The 23,842-nt window shown below is 43.1% G+C and overlaps 1 long non-coding RNA gene across 1 annotated transcript in view; it reads right to left on the bottom strand.

The window, feature by feature from the left end:
- The window catches only part of LOC309569458, a 54,801-nt gene that overhangs the window by 1,382 nt on the left and 29,577 nt on the right, over positions 1–23,842 (bottom strand). The window lies entirely within an intron of this gene.

Raw genomic sequence — 23,842 nt, forward strand, 5'->3', positions numbered from 1 at the left:
GGATTGACCTTTTTCCTTGGTAGGTCTTTAGAGGCTGTGAATAAGGGTAACAGCCTAAACAGATGTGTAGAGGGGCTCGTGACACCCGGGACCGGAGCAACTTGTAAAGGGGAGTAAATCCTTTGAAGTATTTATGCAGATATCTCTGAATACAACCGATACTTAAGTCGTAACAGGAGGTGGTGAGTATGAAAGTGTTCTCACCGTTACTCACCCATGGATGTCCGGTCAACCTGCCTCGGTGTTGCTGAGCTTCGTTACCTCTTATCCTTCGGGGCACCTCTACATCTGTGTTGTCTTGTCAGCTCCTGTAGTCATCTGTTGGCTCCCGCGGCTGTTAGCCGGAAGTGGCTTACTCCATCGTTGTTTTCCTTGCTGCGGTATCGGCAGTCTTCCGAAGTCCGGGGGGTTAAAGGAAGGTGGGGGAGAAGAGAGGGAGATGAACTGTGTCCTCCTCCGTCTTTTAGTACTCTCGTGGTTACCGCATGCATGTGCCGTACCTCTGTCTTTCAATTCACATCTGAAGTCGGAGGTTCCTTGGCGTGGTGGGCGTGGCGCTGGTGTACAATGTTGACGCGTTTCGCGTGATGACGCACGCTTCTTCAGAACGGCTATCCATGGTAAGGATATTGCTGAGTCTAAGCAATATACCTTTCCTGGTCCTAAAGGTCCTGTTATTTTAAAACATACTTTACTGAATTGTCAGTGTCTTGATTTTTTGCTTATTTTTGTTTATATATCACAGATCACCTAATACAATTTATTTATGCACCATTTATAATAGTGAGCCTAGTTATTGCAACCATCCTGAGAGGATCTATATCCTCTCTACCCCATTCCCCCCTTTCTGTGTATTCTTAGTTGCCTGTGGTTCCTGGTAAAACTACCATCCCAGTCTAAATATTTAAATTAAGGATATTTATTCCTATATACTCAAGGATCCTCCTAATTCCCTGGTTTTTTATCTTTTATATGGTCTCTATAGGGGACTCTGATAGGGACTTTTATGTATGGGTGAACTCTAAAGGGAACTCTGATGTAAGGAGGACTCTAATGGGGACTTTAATGTCTGGTGGACTCCAAGGAGACTCTGATGGGGACTCTCATGTACAGGGTGGCTCCAAAGGGAACTGTGATGGGGACTCTCACAATGCACCTCACAAATCCCCCTATTGGCCACCCAATACTACATTCTCCATCTTCTTCAGACATCCTCCGTTGATACCCCTATTTTTCACTAGGTCCCATACACATTGTCTCCTCTTCTCTCTCTTTTTTGAAGGGGTGGAAGAGAAGACCAATCATTATTATTATTTTTTTTTCTCTTTTGCTGTTCTTTGTATTAGGAATCTATGTACTATATATGTCTTTGCCTTTTCAGGGACGACACTGGTATACTCCCCTCCCCAACTTATAAATGTTTTTTCCCCTGGGAGACGACACTCGTTTGTGTGGATGGACTGCCCGTGACCCCCTTTATACATCACCCTATCTCAGTCTAATGGAATATTACATAACAACACTTTCTTCTTCTCCTACACTCCCAAATCCTAATTATCGTTCAATTACTATACCTGATTCTCAGGGCTTAACCTGAATTAACCAGATTTACATCAGTATTATCCCAGCATATTATCCTGGCATACCCTGTTTCCCTGAGAATAAGCCCTACCCTGAAAATAAGACCTAGCTTTAATTTTGGGGATGGCTGCAATATAAGCCCTACCCCGAAAATAAGCCCTAGTTAAAGTCGTTGTAAAAACATGCAATCCATTTTGTAAAAAGATTATATAATATGCAGTGTGTCTCTTTTTGTAACTTTATTGTGGAATATACCTTATTTACAGTGCCGCTGGGTGCTCACATGACCTGCCGTAGATCTTCTGCTCTCCTCCCGGTTTACGTCAGCGGCCCCTTACTCTGCAGTGCTCAAAGCTGGGAAGAAAAGTTCCGGTGGGTCATGTGAGCACCCAAAGGTACTGTAAATAGGGTATTTTCCACACTAAAAATACAAAAGGAGACACACTGCACATTCTATAATCTTTTTACAAAACTGATTTTTTTTTTTCAAATTCTTTATTTAAGTATTCAAAGTCAGCATTAACAAGTGTCATACATGGTAACAATAGAAAGTGCAGTATAACAGAAACAGAACTGACAGCAGGTCAGTGAGAAAATGCCTCAGGGAAGAAGCCGGCTATCCGCGCCGGAGTGTAATAACAATGCGTCAACAATTTGTAATTGGTCTCCTGGAGATGCCTGCAGATCGAGGAACGCAGAGAGAACCGAATGATATTTTTGAGTTGGGTCGCTGTGAAGGTCCTCTGCAGTTCCCCCACCCACTTCAAGAGTCCCGGGAGGACAAAGTCCCCCGGGGGCTCGGAAAGTATGGAATAGAGCTGGGATAGAGCATGGGGCAGGGGGGTGTCCCCCGAAATAAGGATCTCGAGGGGCGTCAATGGTCTCTCGAAGAGTGAGCATGGCACCAACTCTCGGAGAAAATGCAGTAACTGAAGTGCCTGCCATCTGGTAAGTACAAACGGGCCACCCTCCGCTGTCAACTGCAGAAGAGAAGGCCAAATCGCATCTGTCCCAAAGTGTTGCACTCGGAAACGCCCCAGTGCCAGGAGAGCTCGAAACCTCCCCCCACCACAACCCGTCGGGAAGGCCATGTTGCCCAAAAATCGGAAACATGGGTGAGTGCGTAGTTTGGGTAGCCCCAGGGGCCAGAACCAGGGAGCAGATCCGAAGGGTCGGGCCAATAAGGGGGTGCCGCTTGACCCGGTCTGGCACCAAACCCATGCACCACGGCGCACTCGGGAGATGGATCGGGGAAATGGACATCTCCAACGTCATCCACATCTTCAGGTTGGCGTGCCTGCACCAGTCCAGGAGCCTGTTCAAGTGAGCCGCTTGGTAGTATCTCTTGACATCCGGAACTGCTACTCCGCCATGGGACTTGGGTAGCACAAGTATACGTCTAGCTAGCCTGGGACGCCAGCCCGCTCAAATAAATTTAGTGAAGGCGGCTTCCACCTGCTTAAAAAAGATGGCTAGGATTGTCACCGGCAATGTCTGGAACAGGTAAAGATACTTCGGCAGGATAGACATCTTGAGGATGTTGCAGCGACCAAACCATGAGTGTAGTCCAGTCGACCACTTTGTCAGCAGAGCGCGGGTGGAGGTCAGAAGAGGGGTAAAGTTCGGACGATAGACATCTCCAGGGTTCGGTGGAAGTAGAGTACCCAGGTATTTGAGTGCAGGATCAGACCATTTAAAAGGAAAGCTGTGGCAAAGAGAGTCCCGGGTCCGCTCAGGCAGGGACACACCCATGGCCTCCGACTTGTGATAGTTGATCTTAAGGTGGGAAACCACCCCATAGAGATCGAACTCACGGAGGAGATTAGGCAGGGAGATCAAGGGGTTGGTCAGGGAGAAGAGAAGATCATCGGCATATGCCGAGATCTTAAAGGACGCAGCGCCAATTGAGACCCCGGAAATATCTGAATTGAGGCGAACCCTGGTACAAAACTGATTTTGACCAAGGTTTATTTTTGGGATTACAGAATGTCCTAATGCTGACTCCTGAGCTGACAGGGAAGACAGGGGGCACAGGAAATTTTTTAAAAACATTTTATTGTTTTATTCCAGGTTTTTTAGAACAAAGAGAGAGGTAAATGACACAGTACACTGTGCTGTCTATCATGCCCTAAAGGATCAGGATTTTTTTTTGTTAGGGTTTCAACCACTTTAGGAGCGTCATGATGACACGACCGTTTTTGAATAAATGTAAATTATTGTACGTACCGTAAATAAATAAGACACCCCCTGAAAATAAGCCCTAGTGTGTTTTTTGTAGCCAAAATTAATATAAGACCCGGTCTTAATTTCAGGGAAACACAGTAGGTGTGGAGTCTCGGGTTGTCAATTAGCACGAATGGTGATATGTTTACAATGAATGTTTAGGTTTATCTTCCCCATAATATCTATCGCTTAACGCATATATCTAATATAAAGTGTTGCCTATACCCTCTACATGATATACAGAAGCATTACAGACTATGTTTTATTTATACCCTCCCTCCCCCTACACCATATTGACCAATAACCACACGAAATCCTCTGAATGTGTATTTCCCATTTAAACATTGAGATCCGCCTTTTAAAAAGTTCTCATCCCTTTGCTATTCATCACACTGAGACAACCCTACTTTCGGCATCACTCCTTCTAGAGAGAAAATTCTCCCTCCCCATGAACCATGTTTGTATTAGCTCTTCTCTCTCCACTTCATACGAAAGTATATGGAATGTGGACATCAACATTTTTCATTCCCTCATCCTCCTTCTCTTAAATATATTGTAAGATCATATTATATGCCCTTATATACTCCTCCTATGCTGGCTGGAAATGTTTCTGAACACCTTTCACCCCGACCAAGACTCCACCGTCTACCCCACAAGACAGGTTGGAACCTTTTTCTTTCCCCTGTCAACCTTACCGATACCTGTATATACAGGTCCCTCTCAAAAAAATTGCATATTGTGATAAAGTTCATTATTTTCTGTAATGTACTGATAAACATTCGACTTTCATATATTTTAGATTCATTACACACACCTGAAGTAGTGCAAGCCTTTTATTGTTTTAATATTGATGATTTTGGCATACAGCTCATGAAAAAACAAAATACCTATCTCAAAAAATTAGCATATCATGAAAAGGTTCTATTAACCTAATTATCTGAATCAACTAATTAACTCTAAACACCTGCAAAAGATTCCTGAGGCTTTTAAAAACTCCCAGCCTGGTTCATTACTCAAAACCGCAATCATGGGTAAGACTGCCGACCTGACTGCTGTCCAGAAGGCCATCATTGACACCCTCAAGCAAGAGGGTAAGACACAGAAAGAAATTTCTGAACGAATAGGCTGTTCCCAGAGTGCTGTATCAAGGCACCTCAGTGGGAAGTCTGTGGGAAGGAAAAAGTGTGGCAGAAAACGCTGCACAACGAGAAGAGGTGACCGGACCCTGAGGAAGACTGGGGAGAGGGAAAAGCCAAAATGCCTGAAGTCCAGTGTCAAGTACCCACAGTCAGTGATGGTCTGGGGTGCCATGTCAGCTGCTGGTGTTGGTCCACTGTGTTTTATCAAGGGCAGGGTCAATGCAGCTAGCTATCAGGAGATTTTGGAGCACTTCATGCTTCCATCTGCTGAAAAGCTTTATGGAGATGAAGATTTAATTTTTCAGCACGACCTGGCACCTGCTCACAGTGCCAAAACCACTGGTAAATGGTTACTGACCATGGTATTACTGTGCTCAATTGGCCTGCCAACTCTCCTGACCTGAACCCCATAGAGAATCTGTGGGATGTTGTGAAGAGAAAGTTGAGAGACGCAAGACCCAACACTCTGGATGAGCTCAAGGCCGCTATCAAAGCATCCTGGGCATCCATAACACCTCAGCAGTGCCACAGGCTGATTGCCTCCATGCCACGCCGCATTGAAGCAGTCATTTCTGCAAAAGGATTCCCGACCAAGTATTGAGTGCATAACTGAACATAATTATTTGAAGGTTGACTTTTTTTGTATTAAAAACACTTTTCTTTTATTGGTCGGATGAAATATGCTAATTTTTTGAGATAGGAATTTTGGGTTTTCATTAGCTGTATGCCAAAATCATCAATATTAAAACAATAAAAGGCTTGCACTACTTCAGTTGTGTGTAATGAATCTAAAATATATGAAAGTCTAATGTTTATCAGTACATTACAGAAAATAATGAACTTTATCACAATATGCTAATTTTTTGAGAGGGACCTGTACAGTTAGGGTGAAATATTACCTTCACCCTATTACTTGGTTTCCTTTTTCCTGTTTATCCTTCCCCACCCACTCCCGCCTTACCTACAGGAACCCCCAACCTCCCTTTCTCCCCGCTGACTTCCTTTCCTCCCTTTTTCCTCGCCTAACTCCCCCACCTCTCGGTCTCTGCCTCTTGAATCTACCCTAATCAGCTTAATCAACTACACCAAGGACACACTCTTTACTTCAAGACCATCTACACATGCACAATGCACCCTACACAGCAATCTAATGACTCCGCCCAACTTAAAATAGTGTCGCTGAATGCCAAGGGATTAAACATCCCGAAAAACGCAGTCAAGTTCTCAAAATTATGCATAAACTGAAGGCAGACGTCATTTACCTCCGAAAAACCCACTTTCATTCACTAAATACACCAAAATTGAAAAACTCCCAATATCCCACGACATACCTAGCTACCAATCCATTAGGGAAAACGAAAGCCGTGGCAATTCTCATCTCCAAAAACCTAGACTGGACTCTAACTGACTCCATTATAGACCCGGATGGAAGGTATATCTTCCTAAAGGGACTTATAGCACATAAACCAGTCACTCTAGCAAATATCTATAGTCCCAACTCTGCACAGGTTCCTTTCTTTAGGAAAATATCAGCTACACTAGCTGAATTCCAACAGGGTATCACCATCCTAGGAGGCGATTTCAACGTGACAATGTATCCAATTCTGGACTCCTCTTCAGGCACCTCCTCCCTCCCCTACAGAGCCCCTAACCTCCCTGGCGGTAATCCCGAGCGTGACTCGGGGTGGATTTTTTAGTCCAGGATCGGTATCCCCGAGTCACGCTCGGGGTAGATGTGCAGAGAGCGCAGCGGTGTCTCTTACCTTCTCCTGGCGATCCAGCGATGATCTCTCATTGCTGTGACCGCCAGCCGAGAGTCCCGCCGCTCGTCTGTCGGTATGATGACTTCCTAGTTCCGTTCCCTGCAGCAGCAATGCTGCATGGGAGCGGAACTAGGGAGGGAAATTCAAAAAAAAAAAAAACAACGTTGCACAAAACACAAACACATAACACATTTTATATTATATATATATATATATATATGTATGTATGTGTGTGTGTGTGTGTGTGTATATATATGCATATATATATACAGTATATATATATATATATATATATATATATATATATGTGTGTATATGTGTATATATATATATATACAGGTGTGTGTGTATATATACAGTGGGTACGGAAAGTATTCAGACCCCCTTAAATTTTTCACTCTTTGTTATATTGCAGCCATTTGCTAAAATCATTTAAGTTCATTCTTCTTCCTCATGAATGTACACACAGCTCCCCATATTGACGGAAAAACACAGAATTGTTGACATTGTTGCAGATTTATTAAAAAAGAAAAACTGAAATATCACATGGTCCTAAGTATTCAGACCCTTTGCTGTGACACTCATATATTTAACTCAGGTGCTTTCCATTTCTTCTGATCATCCTTGAGATGGTTCTACACCTTCATTTGAGTCCAGCTGTGTTTGATTATACTGATTGGACTTGATTAGGAAAGCCACACACCTGTCTATATAAGACCTTCCAGATCACAATGCATGTCAGAGAAAATGAGAATCATGAGGTCAAAGGAACTGCCTGAAGAGCTCAGAGACAGAATTGTGGCAAGGCACAGATCTGGCCAAGGTTACAAAAAGATTTCTGCTGCACTTAAGGTTCCTAAGAGCACAGTGGCCTCCATAATCCTCAAATGGAAGACGTTTGGGACGACCAGAACCCTTCCTAGAGCTGGCCGTCCGGCCAAACTGAGCTATCGGGGGAGAAGAGCCTTGGTGAGAGAGGTAAATAAGAACCCAAAGATCACTGTGACTGAGCTCCAGAGATGCAGTCAGGAGATGGGAGAAACTTGTAGAAAGTCAACCATCACTGCAGCCCTCCACCAGTCGGGGCTTTATGGCAGAGTGGCCCGACGGAAGCCTCTCCTCAGTGTAAGACACATGAAAGCCCGCATGGAGTTTGCTAAAAAACACCTGAAGGACTCCAAGATGGTGAGAAATAAGATTCTCTGGTCTGATGAGACCAAAATAGAACATTTTGGCCTTAATTCTAAGCGGTATGTGTGGAGAAAACCAGGCACTGCTCATCACCTGTCCAATACAGTCCCAACAGTGAAGCATGGTGGTGGCAGCATCATGCTGTGGGGGTGTTTTTCAGCTGCAGGGACAGGACGACTGGTTGCAATCGAGGGAAAGATGAATGCGGCCAAGTACAGGGATATCCTGGACAAAAACCTTCTCCAGAGTGCCCTGGACCTCAGACTGGGCCGAAGGTTTACCTTCCAACAAGACAATGACCCTAAGCACACAGCTAAAATAACGAAGGCGTGGCTTCACAACAACTCCGTGACTGTTCTTGAATGGCCCAGCCAGAGCCCTGACTTAAACCCAATTGAGCATCTCTGGAGAGGCCTAAAAATGGCTGTCCACCAACATTTACCATCCAACCTGACAGAACTGGAGAGGATCTGCAAGGAGGAATGGCAGAGGATCCCCAAATCCAGGTGTGAAAGACTTGTTGCATCTTTCCCAAAAAGACTCCTGGCTGTATTAGATCAAAAGGGGGCTTCTACTAAATACTGAGCAAAGGGTCTGAATACTTAGGACCATGTGATATTTCAGTTTTTCTTTTTTAATAAATCTGCAACAATGTCAACAATTCTGTGTTTTTCTGTCAGTATGGGGTGCTATGTGTACATTCATGAGGAAGAAGATTGAACCTAAATGATTTTAGCAAATGGCTGCAATATAACAAAGAGTGAAAAATTTAAGGGGGTCTGAATACTTTCCGTACCCACTGTATATATGCATATATATATGCACATATATATGTATATATATATATATATATATATATATATATATATATATATATATATATATGCGCACACATATATATACATATATATATATATATATATATATATATATATATATATAAAAAATTATATTATTGATTCAATTATAATTCATGCGATATATATTATATATATATATACACACATATATATATATATATATATATATATATATATATATATAATATATAATGCATGAATTATAATCTAATCAATAATATAATTTCATTATATACATTATATATTAAATAATAAAATTATATTATTGATAAGATTATAATTCATGCGTTTGTGTTTCAAATTTATCACATCTGGGATGTCTACTAGACTCTTGTTTTGGTCAGGTTTAAGTCAGTAATTACTAAGAATTGTAGGCCTATAATACATAACGCCAAATTTCCATGAAAAAAATTGTACTGCTTTTGGTATGTAATTCCTGACATAATTATACCGCCAGGGAGGTTAAACAGATTAGAAAATCTCTCCAAGAACTCCTCTTACACGATACTTGGCGGACTTTAAATCCTTCATCCAAAGATTTCACTTTCTTCTCCCCTCCACACCAGAAATACTCGAGGCTTGATTATATATTTCTATCCCAAAAAGATCTCCCACTAATCAAAAAAGCTACCATTGAATCAATGCTAATTTCTGATCACCACCTAATTTCACTGACAATCGCAATCCCCACAGATTCCCCCCCGCAATAAATTCTGGCGGTTAGACGCCTCTCTTCTGACTTGAGATCCTGACATTCAGTACATCCGCAAAAAAATCTCTGAATACTTTTCCGACAACAATATAGCAGACATATCACCTATCACAATCTGGGAAGCTCACAAATGCGCTTTAGAGGCGTTCTTATTAGGGATGATCGAACTTTTGAAAAGTTTGGTTCGACCAGAACACCCGAATTTCCCGAAAGTTCGGTTTGGATTCCAGAACCCCATTGAAATCAATGGGACCCGAAATTCTGAAATCAAAAAAACACAATTTTGAAGCCCTAAAACCCAATAAATGCCCCTAAAAGGTGCCTAGGGTTCTGGGTCATGCCCCAGGGACTATGAATCAGGCAAAAAAAAAGCCAATTATTGAAAAAAAATATTGGGAAAAAAAAAAGAGATTTCTTTGGATTTCGTGTCTGGGGGGTCTAAAAAGTGTCCCTGTGAAGTTTCAGCTCTGTAGCATGTCCAGAACCAGAATTATAGCATGCCAAACCGTCAAAAATGATTTTCTTTGCTTAACCGCGCCTTTCTTTTGCTCCTAATCAACTGCACAGCCAATGTGTATGATGGGAACATAATGCAGTGCACTGGGAACAAGATTAGATTTTTTTTTTGGAAAAAGGTGCTGTCTCTTTAAATGTGGATATAATTAACGGGTGTATTTTCACAATGGGGCTATTATTACCAAATGGTTTCAAGAAGTCAAAAGATGTATGAAGTTGCACTTTATTTCATGTAAAATGGTGTTTGGTGCACTTTAACTTGAATTCTCACAAGAAACAGACATATATGCACGGATACATTGAGGGTTAGGGTTAGGGGTAGGGGCCACAATGTAGTGCAGAGTGAACAAGATTAGAGATGTTTTGGATGAATACTGTTGTCTCTTGACTTTGAATAGAAGTAAAGGATGCTTAAAAATTGGGCCTTTGGTGGTGCCGACGATGACTTGACACCATAACCCTATGAAAGTGCTGGTCATGAAGGCAATAATTGCCTTTGTAAGGAAAACATTTGCAACGATATGCATCTGTGAAACAGGTGCGCAAAAATTGTTGTTTTGGTGGCCTGGCTGAGGACTGACCACCACGTCCACCCCTGCCTCTAGACACCCTAGAAGCTGTGCCCCTTTCCGCAGCAGGGCCACGTATGCCTTTCCTTGGTCTACCTGACATATTTGTCTCTGAGGCTTTGGCAACTGCTATGTGACCCAAAGTTGTCGCTGAATACAGCACAGCAGATGCGTGTCACGCACAGTAGCAAAGCCTTTTGCACAGTGGACCTAACGCTTAAAAGAAAAGGCATTAAGTTGTCACTGAGGCTTTGGCAACTCTGTGCGGTGAAAAACGCACACTGCTATGCGACCCAAAGTTGTCGCTGAATACAGCACAGCAGATGTGTGTCACGCACAGTGGACCTAACGCTTACAAGAACAGGTGTTAAGTTGTCACTGAGGCTTTGGCAACTGCGCGGTGAAAAACGCACACTGCTATGCGACCCAAAGTTGTCGCTGAATACAGCACAGCAGATTTGTGTCACGCACAGTAGCAAAGCCTTTTGCACAGTGGACTCAACGCTTACAAGAACAGCCGTTAAGTTGTCACTGAGGCTTTGGCAACTCTGTGCGGTGAAAAACGCACACTTCTATGCGACCCAAAGTTGTCACTGAATACAGCACATCAGATGTGTGTCACGCACAGTAGCAAAGCCTTTTGCACAGTGGACTTAACGCTTACAAGAACAGGCGTTAAGTTGTCACTGAGGCAATGTATTTTGCTGACTAGCAAGCACGTATACCTGCTGTAGATATATCAGCAGTGCAACGTGCTCACTAGACGGAACCATGACACTTTTACTTTACCTACAAAAACTAGATTGTTGAATCTAACTACTGTGGTATATAGTACCCTAACTACACTACATATCCTTTTCCTCACACTAAAAGAACAGCTCCATACAGCAGTAGACTGACACTGTCCCTTTAAATTTTTTTTTTTCTAACTCAAACAGCACAATGGCTGCATTTCTAACTACACTGACTGTCTGCAAGCTGAATGCTCTTCTGCTGATATGGGGCTTTAGAAGCACTCGGCTATGCAGCAAACGTTGTGTAACAAAGCAGGAGTAAGAGAAATGCTTCCGCTCTCTTAAACAGACTCTGTATCACTGTGCTAGGGGTTAGGCGGGGCCATCTTATATACTGTGGGGCGTATTCACTCCTGATTGGCCTCTGGTCCCCGTAGTCACTCCAATCACGTTCCTAGCTGGCCTAATTCATTAGCTGCAAGTACTCCATTCAAGTACAACATTTTAAGTACAGTGAAGAGATATTGCAGGAGACTGAAGAGATTGAAGAGATACTGCAAGAGATTGGCTTGGAGGATAGAAGACATGTCCCACAGTCGGTGGTTCTCCATAATTTATTTGCAGCACTCTCAGAATGTAAGGACAACATGGATATGGACTCAAGCACAGAGGGTGAGAAACCATCGACTCCTATGTCTAATGTATGCAAGACTGCAGCCAAGGACAAAAAAGATAAAGTGAAGTCTCAAAGGAAGCAGCTGTTGCTGGGTGATTCAATCATAAGAAGTGTGGAGCTTAAAGAAAATGGTTTTGTGAGATGTCTCCCTGGTGCTACTGCTAGACGAGATAGAAGACGTATTATTAATATTGTTAAGCAAGCAAAGGAGGAAGGGGACGTGGATGTTCTTGTCCATCTAGGGACAAATGACCTGGCTTGCAATGAAGTGTCAGAGGTGAAAAAATCTTTTATCACACTTGGTAATGACGTACAGGATTTTGCATCCACCATTTCATTTTCTGAAGTTCTGCCTGTGCATAATGTTCAGAATGATAGGCAGAGGCGCATAAAGGAGTTCAACATATGGCTTAGTAAATGGTGTCAAGAGCAAGGATTTGGCTTTGTTTCTCATGATAGCTCTACTTGGAATAGAAAGGAACTGTACAAAAAAGATGGTTTGCATCTTTCTCTCAAAGGAACAAATGTACTTAGTGAACAACTCCAAGAATTTGCTAAAGAGTATTTAAACTAGGAAGGGGGGGGGGGGGCAAAAGAGTGAAAATACAAGAGTCCAATTGCCCCCCGAAACAATGCCAGAACAGGTCAGAAGCACAGAGGTTAAGGCTCCGTTCACATGTCAGCGTATGGATCGCGGGCAGAACCGCCGCGGTTCCGCCCGCGATCCGGAGATTATTGCAAATCGCGGGACGCCTGTGCGTTGCCCGTTGATTTGCAATAGCCCCCCAAACGCTGAGCGATGTTGCCGCGATTTCCGCCTGCCGAATCGCGGTAACATCACGCAAAAAAAAATCGCAGGACGCATTACGCCCAAAAAAGTACAAGAGCTTCTTTGGAGCGTATTGCGTCCAGTGATTTCTTTTGCACGATGTTACCGCGATTCGGCAAGCGGAAATCGCGGCAACATCGCTCTGCGTTTGGGGGGGCTATTGCAAATCAACGGGCAACGCACAGGCGTCCCGCGATTTGCAATAATCTCCGGATCGCGGGCGGAACCGTGGCGGTGCTGCCCGCGATCCATACGCTGACATGTGAACGGAGCCTAAGAAATGATAAGCTCTGAGTCCTGTCTACAAATGCTCGCAGTTTAGGTAAAAAAATCAATGAACTTGGGTCAATAATGGCATCTGAGAATGTAGATTTAGTGGCTGTTACGGAGACATGGTTTAATGAAAGAAATGACTGGGACATAACCATACCAGGGTACTCTTTATACAGAAGAGACAGAGAAGGCAAGAAAGGAGGAGGAGTGGCCCTGTATGTGAAAGATAGCATTAAATCTAACCTAATACAAGTTGGTGAGGCCAACATAGAGTCAGTTTGGGTTACATTGCAGTTTGCTAATCATGCAGTAACTCGTGTAGGTGTGATATATAGACCACCTGGTCAAGTTAAAGAACTAGATGATCTACTAGTTGAAGAAATAGCTAAAATGACAATGAAAGGAGAAGTTATCATTATGGGAGATTTCAATCTTCCAGATATAAACTGGAAAACCAAAATAGCAAGTTCTACCAGGAGTACAGATATTCTAAATTCCCTACTGGGGTTGTCTCTGCAACAAGTGGTTGAGGAGCCAACCCGGAGGGAGGCCATTTTGGATTTGGTTTTCACAAATGGGGATTCGGTATATGATGTCATTGTAGGCGAAACCTTGGGATCTAGTGACCACCAGTCAGTGTGGTTTAATATAAGAACTGTGAAAGAGTCACGCCACACAAAAACAAACGTTTTAGATTTTAGAAAAACAGACTTTTCAAAAATGAAATTAGTCATAAATGAGTCCTTATCAGACTGGAACGGATTACATGGAGTCCAGGAGAAATGGGACTACTTAAAAGGTGCATTATTGAAGGCAACAGAAAATTGCATTAGACTTGTCAGTAAAAGCAAAAAAAGGAAGAGACCACTGTGGTACTCAGCAGAAGTGGCCCAAATCATTAAAAATAAAAAGCTAGCATTTTGTAATTATAAAAAAACCCAGAGCAATGAAGATAAGGAAATCTACAAGATTAGGCAGAAAGAGGCCAAGCAAGTTATAAGAACTTCTAAAGCGCAGGCAGAAGAAAAACTAGCTCAGTCTATGAAAAAGGGGGATAAGACATTCTTCAGATAAATAAATGAAAAAAGGAAATTAAAACAAGGAATAACTAAATTAAAAACAAAGGACGGAAGGTATGTAGAAGAGAATAAAGGGCTAGCCGACTGCCTTAATGAATACTTCTGTTCAGTTTTTACAGAAGAAAAAGAAGGAGAAGGACCTCCACTTGAAAGGATGACTAATGAATCATTTGATGCATGTGTCTTTACAGAGGAAGACGTTCTAAGATTGCTGTCTAAAGTGAAGACAAATAAGTCACAGGGTCCTGATGAGATACACCCAAAATTATTAAAAGAGCTTAGTGGTGAGCTGGCAAAACCATTAACAGATTTATTTAACCAATCATTAGTAACAGGAGTTGTCCCGGAAGATTGGAAATTGGCAAATGTCGTGCCCATTCACAAGAAAGGTAGTAGGGAGGAATCGAGCAACTATAGACATGTGAGTCTGACATCAATAGTAGGCAAATTAATAGAAACCCTATTAAAGGATAGGATTGTGGAACATCTTAAATCCCATGGATTGCAAGATGAAAAACAACATGGGTTTACTTCAGGGAGATCATGTCAAACAAATCTTATAGATTTTTTTGACTGGGTGACTAAAATAATAGACGGTGGAGGTGCAGTAGACATTGCATATCTAGATTTTAGTAAGGCTTTTGACACTGTCCCACATAGAAAACTTATCAATAAACTGCAGTCATTGAGCATGGACTCCCATATTGTTGAGTGGATTAGGCAGTGGCTGAGTGACAGACAACAGAGGGTTGTAGTCAATGGAGAACATTCAGAACAAGGTCATGTTACCAGTGGGGTACCTCAGGGATCTGTACTGGGACCAATTTTGTTTAATATCTTCATAAGTGATATTGCAAAAGGCCTCGATGGTAAGGTTTGTCTTTTTGCTGATGACACAAAGATATGTAACAGGGTTGATGCTCCTGGAGGGAAACGCCAAATGGAAAAGGATTTAGGAAAACTAGAAGAATGGTCAGAACTCTGGCAACTGAAATTCAATGTGGATAAGTGCAAGATAATGCACCTGGGGTGTAAAAACCCAAGGGCAGAATATAGAATATTTGACACAGTCCTGACCTCAGTATCTGAGGAAAGGGATTTAGGAGTAATTATTTCAGAAGACTTAAAGGTGGGAAGACAATGTAATAGAGCAGCACGAAATGCCAGCAGAATGCTTGGATGTATAGGGAGAGGTATAAGCAGTAGAAAGAGAGAAGTGCTTATGCCGCTGTACAGAACACTGGTGAGACCTCACTTGGAGTATTGTGCGCAGTACTGGAGGCCATATCTCCAGAAGGATATAGATACTCTAGAGAGAGTTCAGAGAAGAGCTACTAAACTAGTACATGGATTGCAGGAAAAAAAACTTACCAGGAAAGGTTAAAGGACCTTAACATGTATAGCTTGGAAGAAAGAAGAGACAGAGGGGATATGATAGAAACTTTTAAATACATAAAGGGAATCAACTCGGTAAAGGAGGAGAGCATATTTAAAAGAAGAAAAACTACCACAAGAGGACACAGTTTTAAATTAGAGGGGCAAAAGTTTAAAAGTAATATGAGAACCTCCCAGACATCAGACTATATAACTTATGCAGTCTAGTGAGGATAGGACTAGACTGGATCCACGGTACCTCATATTTCTCCAATTTTTCACTGGAATCACAAATAGCACAACCATATAATCTTGCAGCTGTCCTGCACCGTAAATGGGGAGACCTACCGTTACATCTTCGCCAGCATATCCTCCTCAGGGACACGGGAACTGCCTGGAGAGAACTTCGCAAAAAAATGGGACTCCCTAAGCATATTTCCCGACACCTACCCATCAGTGGCCACCCTGCCCTGTCACACCTCCACCTGGAACGAATATACTCCCAGTGGGCAGATCAGGGCCTCAAATTCTTTGCTCAGCTCTATGACCCTGTCTCTGGATCCCCACTCTCGTTCACCGACCTTCAAGTGGAATTTGGTCTATCCCCGCACCATTATCTATACTTGCACCAACTGCATGCCTTTGTCAACTCCCTTTGTTCCAAACCACTAAGTCGCTTTGCCCACGATCCTCTGGACTCTCTTACTCTGCAGCCTACTTTAAAACTATCCCATTTGTACCGACCCATCCAAACCGCCTTGCACTCTAGTGCCAAAGACTACCACAACTCCTCTTGGGATAAGGCTCTATCATCCAAAGCCATGAAGCCTCTAGTGTTGGCAGGATTCAACACCACCTGTGCCTATATCTGCAATGCTTTCTGGAGGGAGCAACAGTTCCGGATACTTCATCATGCCTACGCCCCCTTTTCCTCCTCTCCTGTACACACTCCCTACCAAGCCTGCTCATGGTGCTTGATACACCGACCCACTCTCTTGCACAGACTATGGTCCTGCCCCCACATCTCAAAGTTTTGGGACCAGGTGGAACTCCTGACCCTTAGGGTCACTGGTCTGAAGCCCACCAAAGACCCCCTCCCCCTTCTTTTTGGACACATGGATGGTCTACTAAACTCGGCCCCAGGGGCAGTGGACAGGCAAAGAAACACCATTATTCGGAAACACAAACCCTGGCTTGTTACTTGTCTCATGATTTCTAGGAGGATCATCCTTCACCACTGGGTGTCTCCCACTACACACAAGGTGGGGGAAGTCAAGTCTGATCATAATGCCCTTTTACGAAAAGAGCACCTGGACTTGTCTCTCACCAAGGCTAATCCTCTCAAATTCTGGAGGAAATGGTCAGCCTACGCAGGACTTTACTATACGCATCTTCCCCGTAGCCCAAATGAGATGGCCTTGGTACCTCAGATAATGGAGAACCCGTTCCAAGACCCCCCCTGCTGATAGCCTTAACACCCAGGTTTACTTGACTATTGCATCTGATAGATTACTGTATGTTGTGTATTTGCTTGCAAGCAAAGTATAAATCTTTAGGTTGTTGACCACTCGGACTTCCCCCTCCCCCCTCTCCATTCCCCTACCCCTTCTTCCTCCCCCCTCCCCCCCCCGTCTGGAAATCATATTCCATATTGTCACTCTTCATTGGTAAATATAAGATGTTTTTTCTCCCGCTCTTCCCATCGCGAGGGGTAGTAATTAGATGGTTTGGCAACCTAAACTCCTAGATACACTCTGTGTATCATCATTACTATCATCCCCCCCCTCCATGTCACCTTTCCCCCCCACCCTACCCTGTTTTACGCTATTACTCCCTTACATGCTGTAATTACAGAAGTTATTTGGTTTCTGCTGTGTTTATTGCACTTTGTTCTTGTAATTACATGTCCTCTTGCATGTTTTTGTTACTTTTGAAATACCAATAAAAACTTCTTAAAAAAAAAATATATGAGGAAGTATTACTTTACTGAGAGAGTAGTGGATGCATGGAATAACCTTCCTGCAGAAGTGGTAGCTGTAAATACAGTGAAGGAGTTTAAGCATGCATGGGATAGGCATAAGGCTATCCTTCATATAAGATAGGGCCAGGGACTATTCATAGGATTCAGATATATTGGGCAGACTAGATGGGCCAAATGGTTCTTATCTGCCGACACATTCTATGTTTCTATAAGAAATACTTACCTTGAAAAGTTCTTCTCCAGCGCTGCCATCTCAGGTGTGGGCAGCTGAAGCCGCAGCGTCCCCCTTCGTGTCCTCTTCCGTGACGTTGGAGTCCCACAATGCACTGCACCGGCCCCACTCTTCACTTCCGGTGCAGGCATCCCTGCACAGCTTCTGGGCTTCTGCCCAGTAGCTGTTTAGCAGGGAATGATGCGCCTGCACCGGAAGTGACGAGCGGGGCCGGTGCAGGCGCATTGATTCCTGGGAGCAATGACGTTCAGCTCCCAGGAGTCATTGTAAACCGGAAGTGACGGCGTGGGCCGCGGAGGAAATGGAAGGAAGGTGAGTATATTTTCTTCTATAATAAGGTAAGTGACCAAAAAATAAAAATTGGCAGTATCCATTTCTTTTTCAGCAAGCGGATGGCCCAAAATCGATTTTTTTCGATTTTGAGGCCGGAACTCCGCTTTAAATATCTTGAACTGGCCTTGCAAAGTCATTTTGAGAAGGGGAGTACTTACACCTGGGGGGGATTTCGCCTTCCTTTTCCCCCTCTTTATTATTTTTTTTCAACAGATTTGATTTTTTTTCAATTATATACTAAATTCTGCCGACTATCCAATTATATTGCTATGTATCATTTTTATACTCTTCATAGATATGTTTGATTGCTCCTGCCCCTGAAGAAGTGGGTCGTATCCTACGATACGTGTTGGGCTATTTAGGATGCAAACTTTATATTCATACATACTGGCCTGTACTACATTGCTGTCTATTGCATTTTATTCATCTACAATCATCAGAACCTGCATGTAACCAGCTTTTGTTATTATGTTTGATGTTCATGTGATACAATTTTGCCCATTTGATGTATCTGTTAATTTGTATTCTTTTGTGGATACCAGTGAATATACATTTGGTTTTATATTACTCTTATTGTTGTTAACCACTTTACCCCCGCCCACCGTGCATATACTGCGGCACTTTGCCGCTGCTGGGCAAAGCGACATATCCGTACGTCGCTCGCTCAGCCGCCTGTAGGGGGCGAGCGGCGGCTCGCTCTCGCCCCCGATCGTTCCCTGGGGAACACAGCCGTCTGTCATTCTCCCTTAGATCATCACAGAGGCTATGTGATCCTGCTATGTAGGATCTTATGTCTCTGTGATGATCTAACAAGCCACGCCCCCTGACAGTTAGAATCACGCCCCTAGGGTCACACTTAACCCCTTGATCACCAATAAAGTTAACCCCTTCCCTGCCAGTGTCATTTTGACAGTAACAGTGCATGTTTATATCACTGATTACTGTAGCAATGTCACTGGTACCCCCAAAAGTGTCAAAAATGTCAGTTAGGGGTCCGATCTGTCCGCCGCAATGTCGCAGTCCCGCAAAAAAAAACGCAAATCCCCGCCATTACTAGTTTAAAAAAAAATGACTTAAATCTTTCCCGTAGTTAGTAAACGCAATAACTTTGGGCAAACCAATCAAAATACGCTTATTGCAATTTTTTTAACCAAAAATATGTAGCAGAAAACAAATTGGCCTAAAATGTTAAAAAATGTTCATTTTTACAGGTTTTTTTTTTGTGAATTTCATATAAAAAAATTTGAAAAATATTGTTATTTTTTCAAAATTGTCGCTCTTTTTTTGTTTATAGCGCAAAAAATAAAAATCGCACAGGTGATCAAATACCACCAAAAGAAAGCTCTGTTTGTGGGAAAAAAAGGACGTCAATTTCGTTTGGGTACAGCATCGCACGACCGCGCAATTGTCCGTTAAAGTCACGCAGTGCCGAATCGCAAAATAGGGCCTGGTCTTTGAGCAGCTAAATCTTCCGGGGCTTAAGTGGTTATTGAACCTATGTTTCCAGGTTTCATTGTACCCACTGTTGTCCTCCTCATTTAAAGTCCCAACTCTTTTTTCCTTTTCCCTTTAACTGCAGTGGCCAGGGGGTGTACACATGCTGCAGCAGGAATAATTCACCCTGTCACACTCAACAGGTAGCACCTGCAAAGCGTGACCCATTTCAGTGAGTGGCATGGGCGTCCGCAAAGCAAGTGCCCCCCCCGGAATCTCAACTTTCCCTTTAAAGTGGTTGTTAAGCCACTTTATACCATCCTGTCTGGTCTGTTTAACCACTTTAGGACCGGAGGATTTTCCTGCTTTACGTCCAGGCCACTTTTTGCGATTCAGCACTGTGCGAATTTAACTGACAATTGCGCGGTCATGCAACGCCGCACCCAAACAAAATTTACGTCCTTTTTCTCCCACAAACAGAGCTTTCTTTTGGTGGTATTTGATCACCTCTGAACTTTACATTTTTTGCGATATTAATAAAAAAATGCGACAATTTTGAAAAAATAACAATATTTTTCTTCTTTGACAATTAAAAAACATCCAATATATTCAATGTTTGTCATATATTTAGGCCAAAATGTATTTAGCTACATGTCTTTGACAAAAAAATTCTCAATGAGCGTATTTTTAACCGCTTTAAGACCGGAAGATTTTACCCCATTCCTGACCAGGCCATATTTTGCGATTCGGCACTGCGTTACTTTAACTGACAATTGCGTGGTCTTGCGATGCTGTACCCAAATTAAATTTATGTCATTTTTTCCCCCACAAATAGAGCTTTCTTTTGGTGGTATTTGATCACCTGTGCGATTTTTACTTTTTGCGCTATAAACAAAAAAAAGCGACAATTTGGAAAAAATAACAATATTTTCACATTTTTTTTATATGAAATTCCCCCCAAAAAATTGTAAAAATCAAAATTTTTTAACATTTTAGGCCAATTTGTTTTCTGCTACATATTTTTGGTAAAAAAAAATTGCAATAAGCGTATTTTGATTGGTTTGCGCAAAAGTTATCGCAGCTACTAACTACGGGAAATTTATGTCATTTTTTTTTTTTTTTTAACTAGTAATGGCGGCGATCTGCGATTTTTTTTTTGCGGGACTGCGACATTGCGGCGGACAGATCGGACCCTTGACTGACATTTTTGACACTTTTGGGGGTACCAGTGACATTACTACAGTAATTAGTGCTATAAATATGCACAGTTACTGTAAAAATGACACTGGCAGGGAAGGGGTTAACTTTTATTGGTGATCAAGGGGTTAATGTATGCCTGGTGCTTACTAACGTGTGTGGGGGGAGGGGACTGAGTGACACAGGCACAGATCGCAGGTTCAGCTATGCTGAACCCTGCAATCTGACCCTGTCTGTCACTTAGGAGATCCGCCCGCTTTGTTTACACAAGCGGGCGGATCTCCACACTCTATTCCCCGGCGATCGGGGAAGAGTGGCGGTGATCACCGCCGCTCCTCCCCTAGCCCGACTCCCGCTGTGACTGAATACAGCGGGAGCGAGCCTCCAGCGGCACGCGCCGCCCACAAGGGGAGGAGTCCAGCGACGTAGACCTACATCGCTGGACGATAACGAACCACTTTGCCGCAGTACGCTCAATGTGAGCGGTCGGCAAGTGGTTAATATTCCTGTGTGCCCCTGTGTCTTTGTATGCGTTTTAAAAAAATAAGCCGTTCTATACCAATTTTTCAGAGCGCGAATTGCCGCTCACGTGATCACTGGCTCTCTCCTCTCCACGTCTGACAGCTGTCTGCAGCGGGCGAGGCTGAGGAGTCCCTGCTGACGTGAGTCGGGAGGACAGAAGGCAGGGAGGAGGAGATGCTGAGAGGAGGACGGAGGCGGCGGGTCACGTGAGCGGCGATCGGTGCGCTGAAAACTGGTAAAGAACAGCTTATTTTTATAAAACAGACACAGGGGCACACAGGATTATTAAAAAGACTGTAGACAAGATATTAAACTTTAAATGAAACTACAGCAGCAGTAGGGGAGGGGGGTTGGCACTGACGCAGGAGCAGACAGGCAGGGAGGGAGAGGGGAGAGAGAACAGGAGGGCTGCAGGTGATGGAGGCATGTTGACTGACCACAGTGTCAGGGCTCAGCAGCCATGATATACTGCGGTCAGTTTACAGAAGGGAGGAAATAGCCAGACAGGATCAGCCAGTTTTTTTAGGCCATAGAAGGGGCCATATTACACAGCACAAGCACTGTGCTGTATACCATGCTTTAAGGGAAAAGGATCAATTATTTTTTTTTTAGGTTAACAAACGCTTTGAAAATAATAAATTCTGCCATTTCCCCTTTATAAAATAAATACTCACGAGTCGCGGCTCGCGTAGTGACTGACGTCACCTTCATGATATTGTCGAAAAGGGGCGGAGCATGGGTGACCTTAACCACTTTAGCCCCCGGAGGATTTGGCTGCTCAAAGACCAGGCCCTATTTTGCGATTCGGCACTGCATGATTTTAATGGACAATTGCGCGGTCGTGCGACGTTGTACCCAAACGAAATTGACGTCCTTCTTTTCCCACAAACAGAGCTTTCTTTTGGTGGTATTTGATCACCTGTGCGATTTTTATTTTTTGAAAAAAAAGAGCGACAATTTTGAAAAAATAACAATATTTTTCACATTTTTTTATATGAAATTCACAAAAAAAAATGTAAAAATCAAAATTTTTTAACATTTTAGTTCAATTTGTTTTCTGCTACATATTTTTGGTTAAAAAAATCGCAATAAGCGTATTTTGATTGGTTTGCCCAAAGTCATTGCGTTTACTAACTACAGGAAAGATTTATGTCATTTTTATTGTTTTTTTTTTTTTTAACTAGCATTGGCGGCGATCTGTGATTTTTTTTTGCGGGACTGCGACATTGCGGCGGACAGATCGGACCCCTAACTGACATTTTTGACACTTTTGGGGGTACCAGTGACATTGCTACAGTAATCAGTGCTATAACTATGCACTGTTACTGTAAAAATGACACTGGCAGGGAAGGGGTTAACTTTATTGGTGGTCAAGGGGTTAAGTGCGACCCTAGGGGCGTGATTCTAACTGTCAGGGGGCGTGGCTTGTTAGATCATCACAGAGACATACGATCCTATATAGCAGGATCGCATAGCCTCTGTGATGATCTAAGGGAGAATGACAGACGGCTGTGTTTACATCAGCCGTCTGCCTTTCTCCCTCTGCTGCGGGAGATCGTGAGTGACCGGCGGCCATCGGAGCCGCAGGTCACTCGCTCTAGCTCCTCAGGGAACGAGCAGGGGCGAGAGAGTGCCGCAGCTCGCCCCCTACAGGAGGCTGAGCGAGCTAAGTACGGATACTTCGCTTTGCCCAGCAGCGGCAGAGTGCCGCAGTATATGCACGGTGGGCGGGGGTAAAGTGGTTAACAACAATAAGAGTAATATAAAACCAATTCACTGGTATCCACAAAAGTATACCTATTAACAGATACATCAAATGGGCAAAATTGTATCACATGGACATCAAACATAATAACAAAAGCTGGTTACATGCAGGTTCTGCAAAAGCTGGTTACATGCAGGTATTGTAGATGAATAAAATGCAATAGAAAGCAATGTAGTACAGGCCAGTAAGTATGAGTATAAAGTTTGCATCCTAAATAGCCCAACGCGTATCGTGGGATACGACCCACTTCTTCAGGGGAAGGAGCAATCAAACATATCTATGAAGAGTATAAAAATGATACATAGTAATATAATTGGATAGTCAGCAGAATTTAGTATATAATGGAAAAAAAAATAAAATCTTTTGAAAAAAAAAAATAATAAAGAGGGGGAAAAGGAAGGCGAAATCCCCCCCAGGTGTAAGTACTCCCCTTCTCAAAATGACCTTGCAAGGCCAGCTCAAGATATTTCAAATGGTGCTTAGGGCAGAAGGCTGTATCAGTACGTCCATAACGGGAACTGAGGGAGTGCAAACAATAGCACAAGCATGAGAACGAAGATGACGTTGGACAGACGAAACGCGTAGAGCATCACTGCATCACTGCCGCCTTAGCTTGGAACGCACTTCCGGTTACGTGGAACGCATAGCGTTCCGGAAGAGCCACAGCTTTGCTTACTGCACAGTCTATGACGATTTTCATGCCTGTTTTTACTGCAATAAATGTGAGTACTTTTCTTTAAATAAAATTCAACGCATTTAAATAATACTACACTATACGAGCCTTCTTTCCTCTTATGTGTACCCGGAGTACATCTGGACACTGGGAGTCATCACGCCATAAGACCCCCATTGATTGTCC

The sequence above is a fragment of the Pelophylax lessonae genome, assembly GCF_965119305.1.
Source record: "Pelophylax lessonae genome assembly, chromosome: 13".
Lineage (NCBI taxonomy): Eukaryota > Metazoa > Chordata > Amphibia > Anura > Ranidae > Pelophylax > Pelophylax lessonae.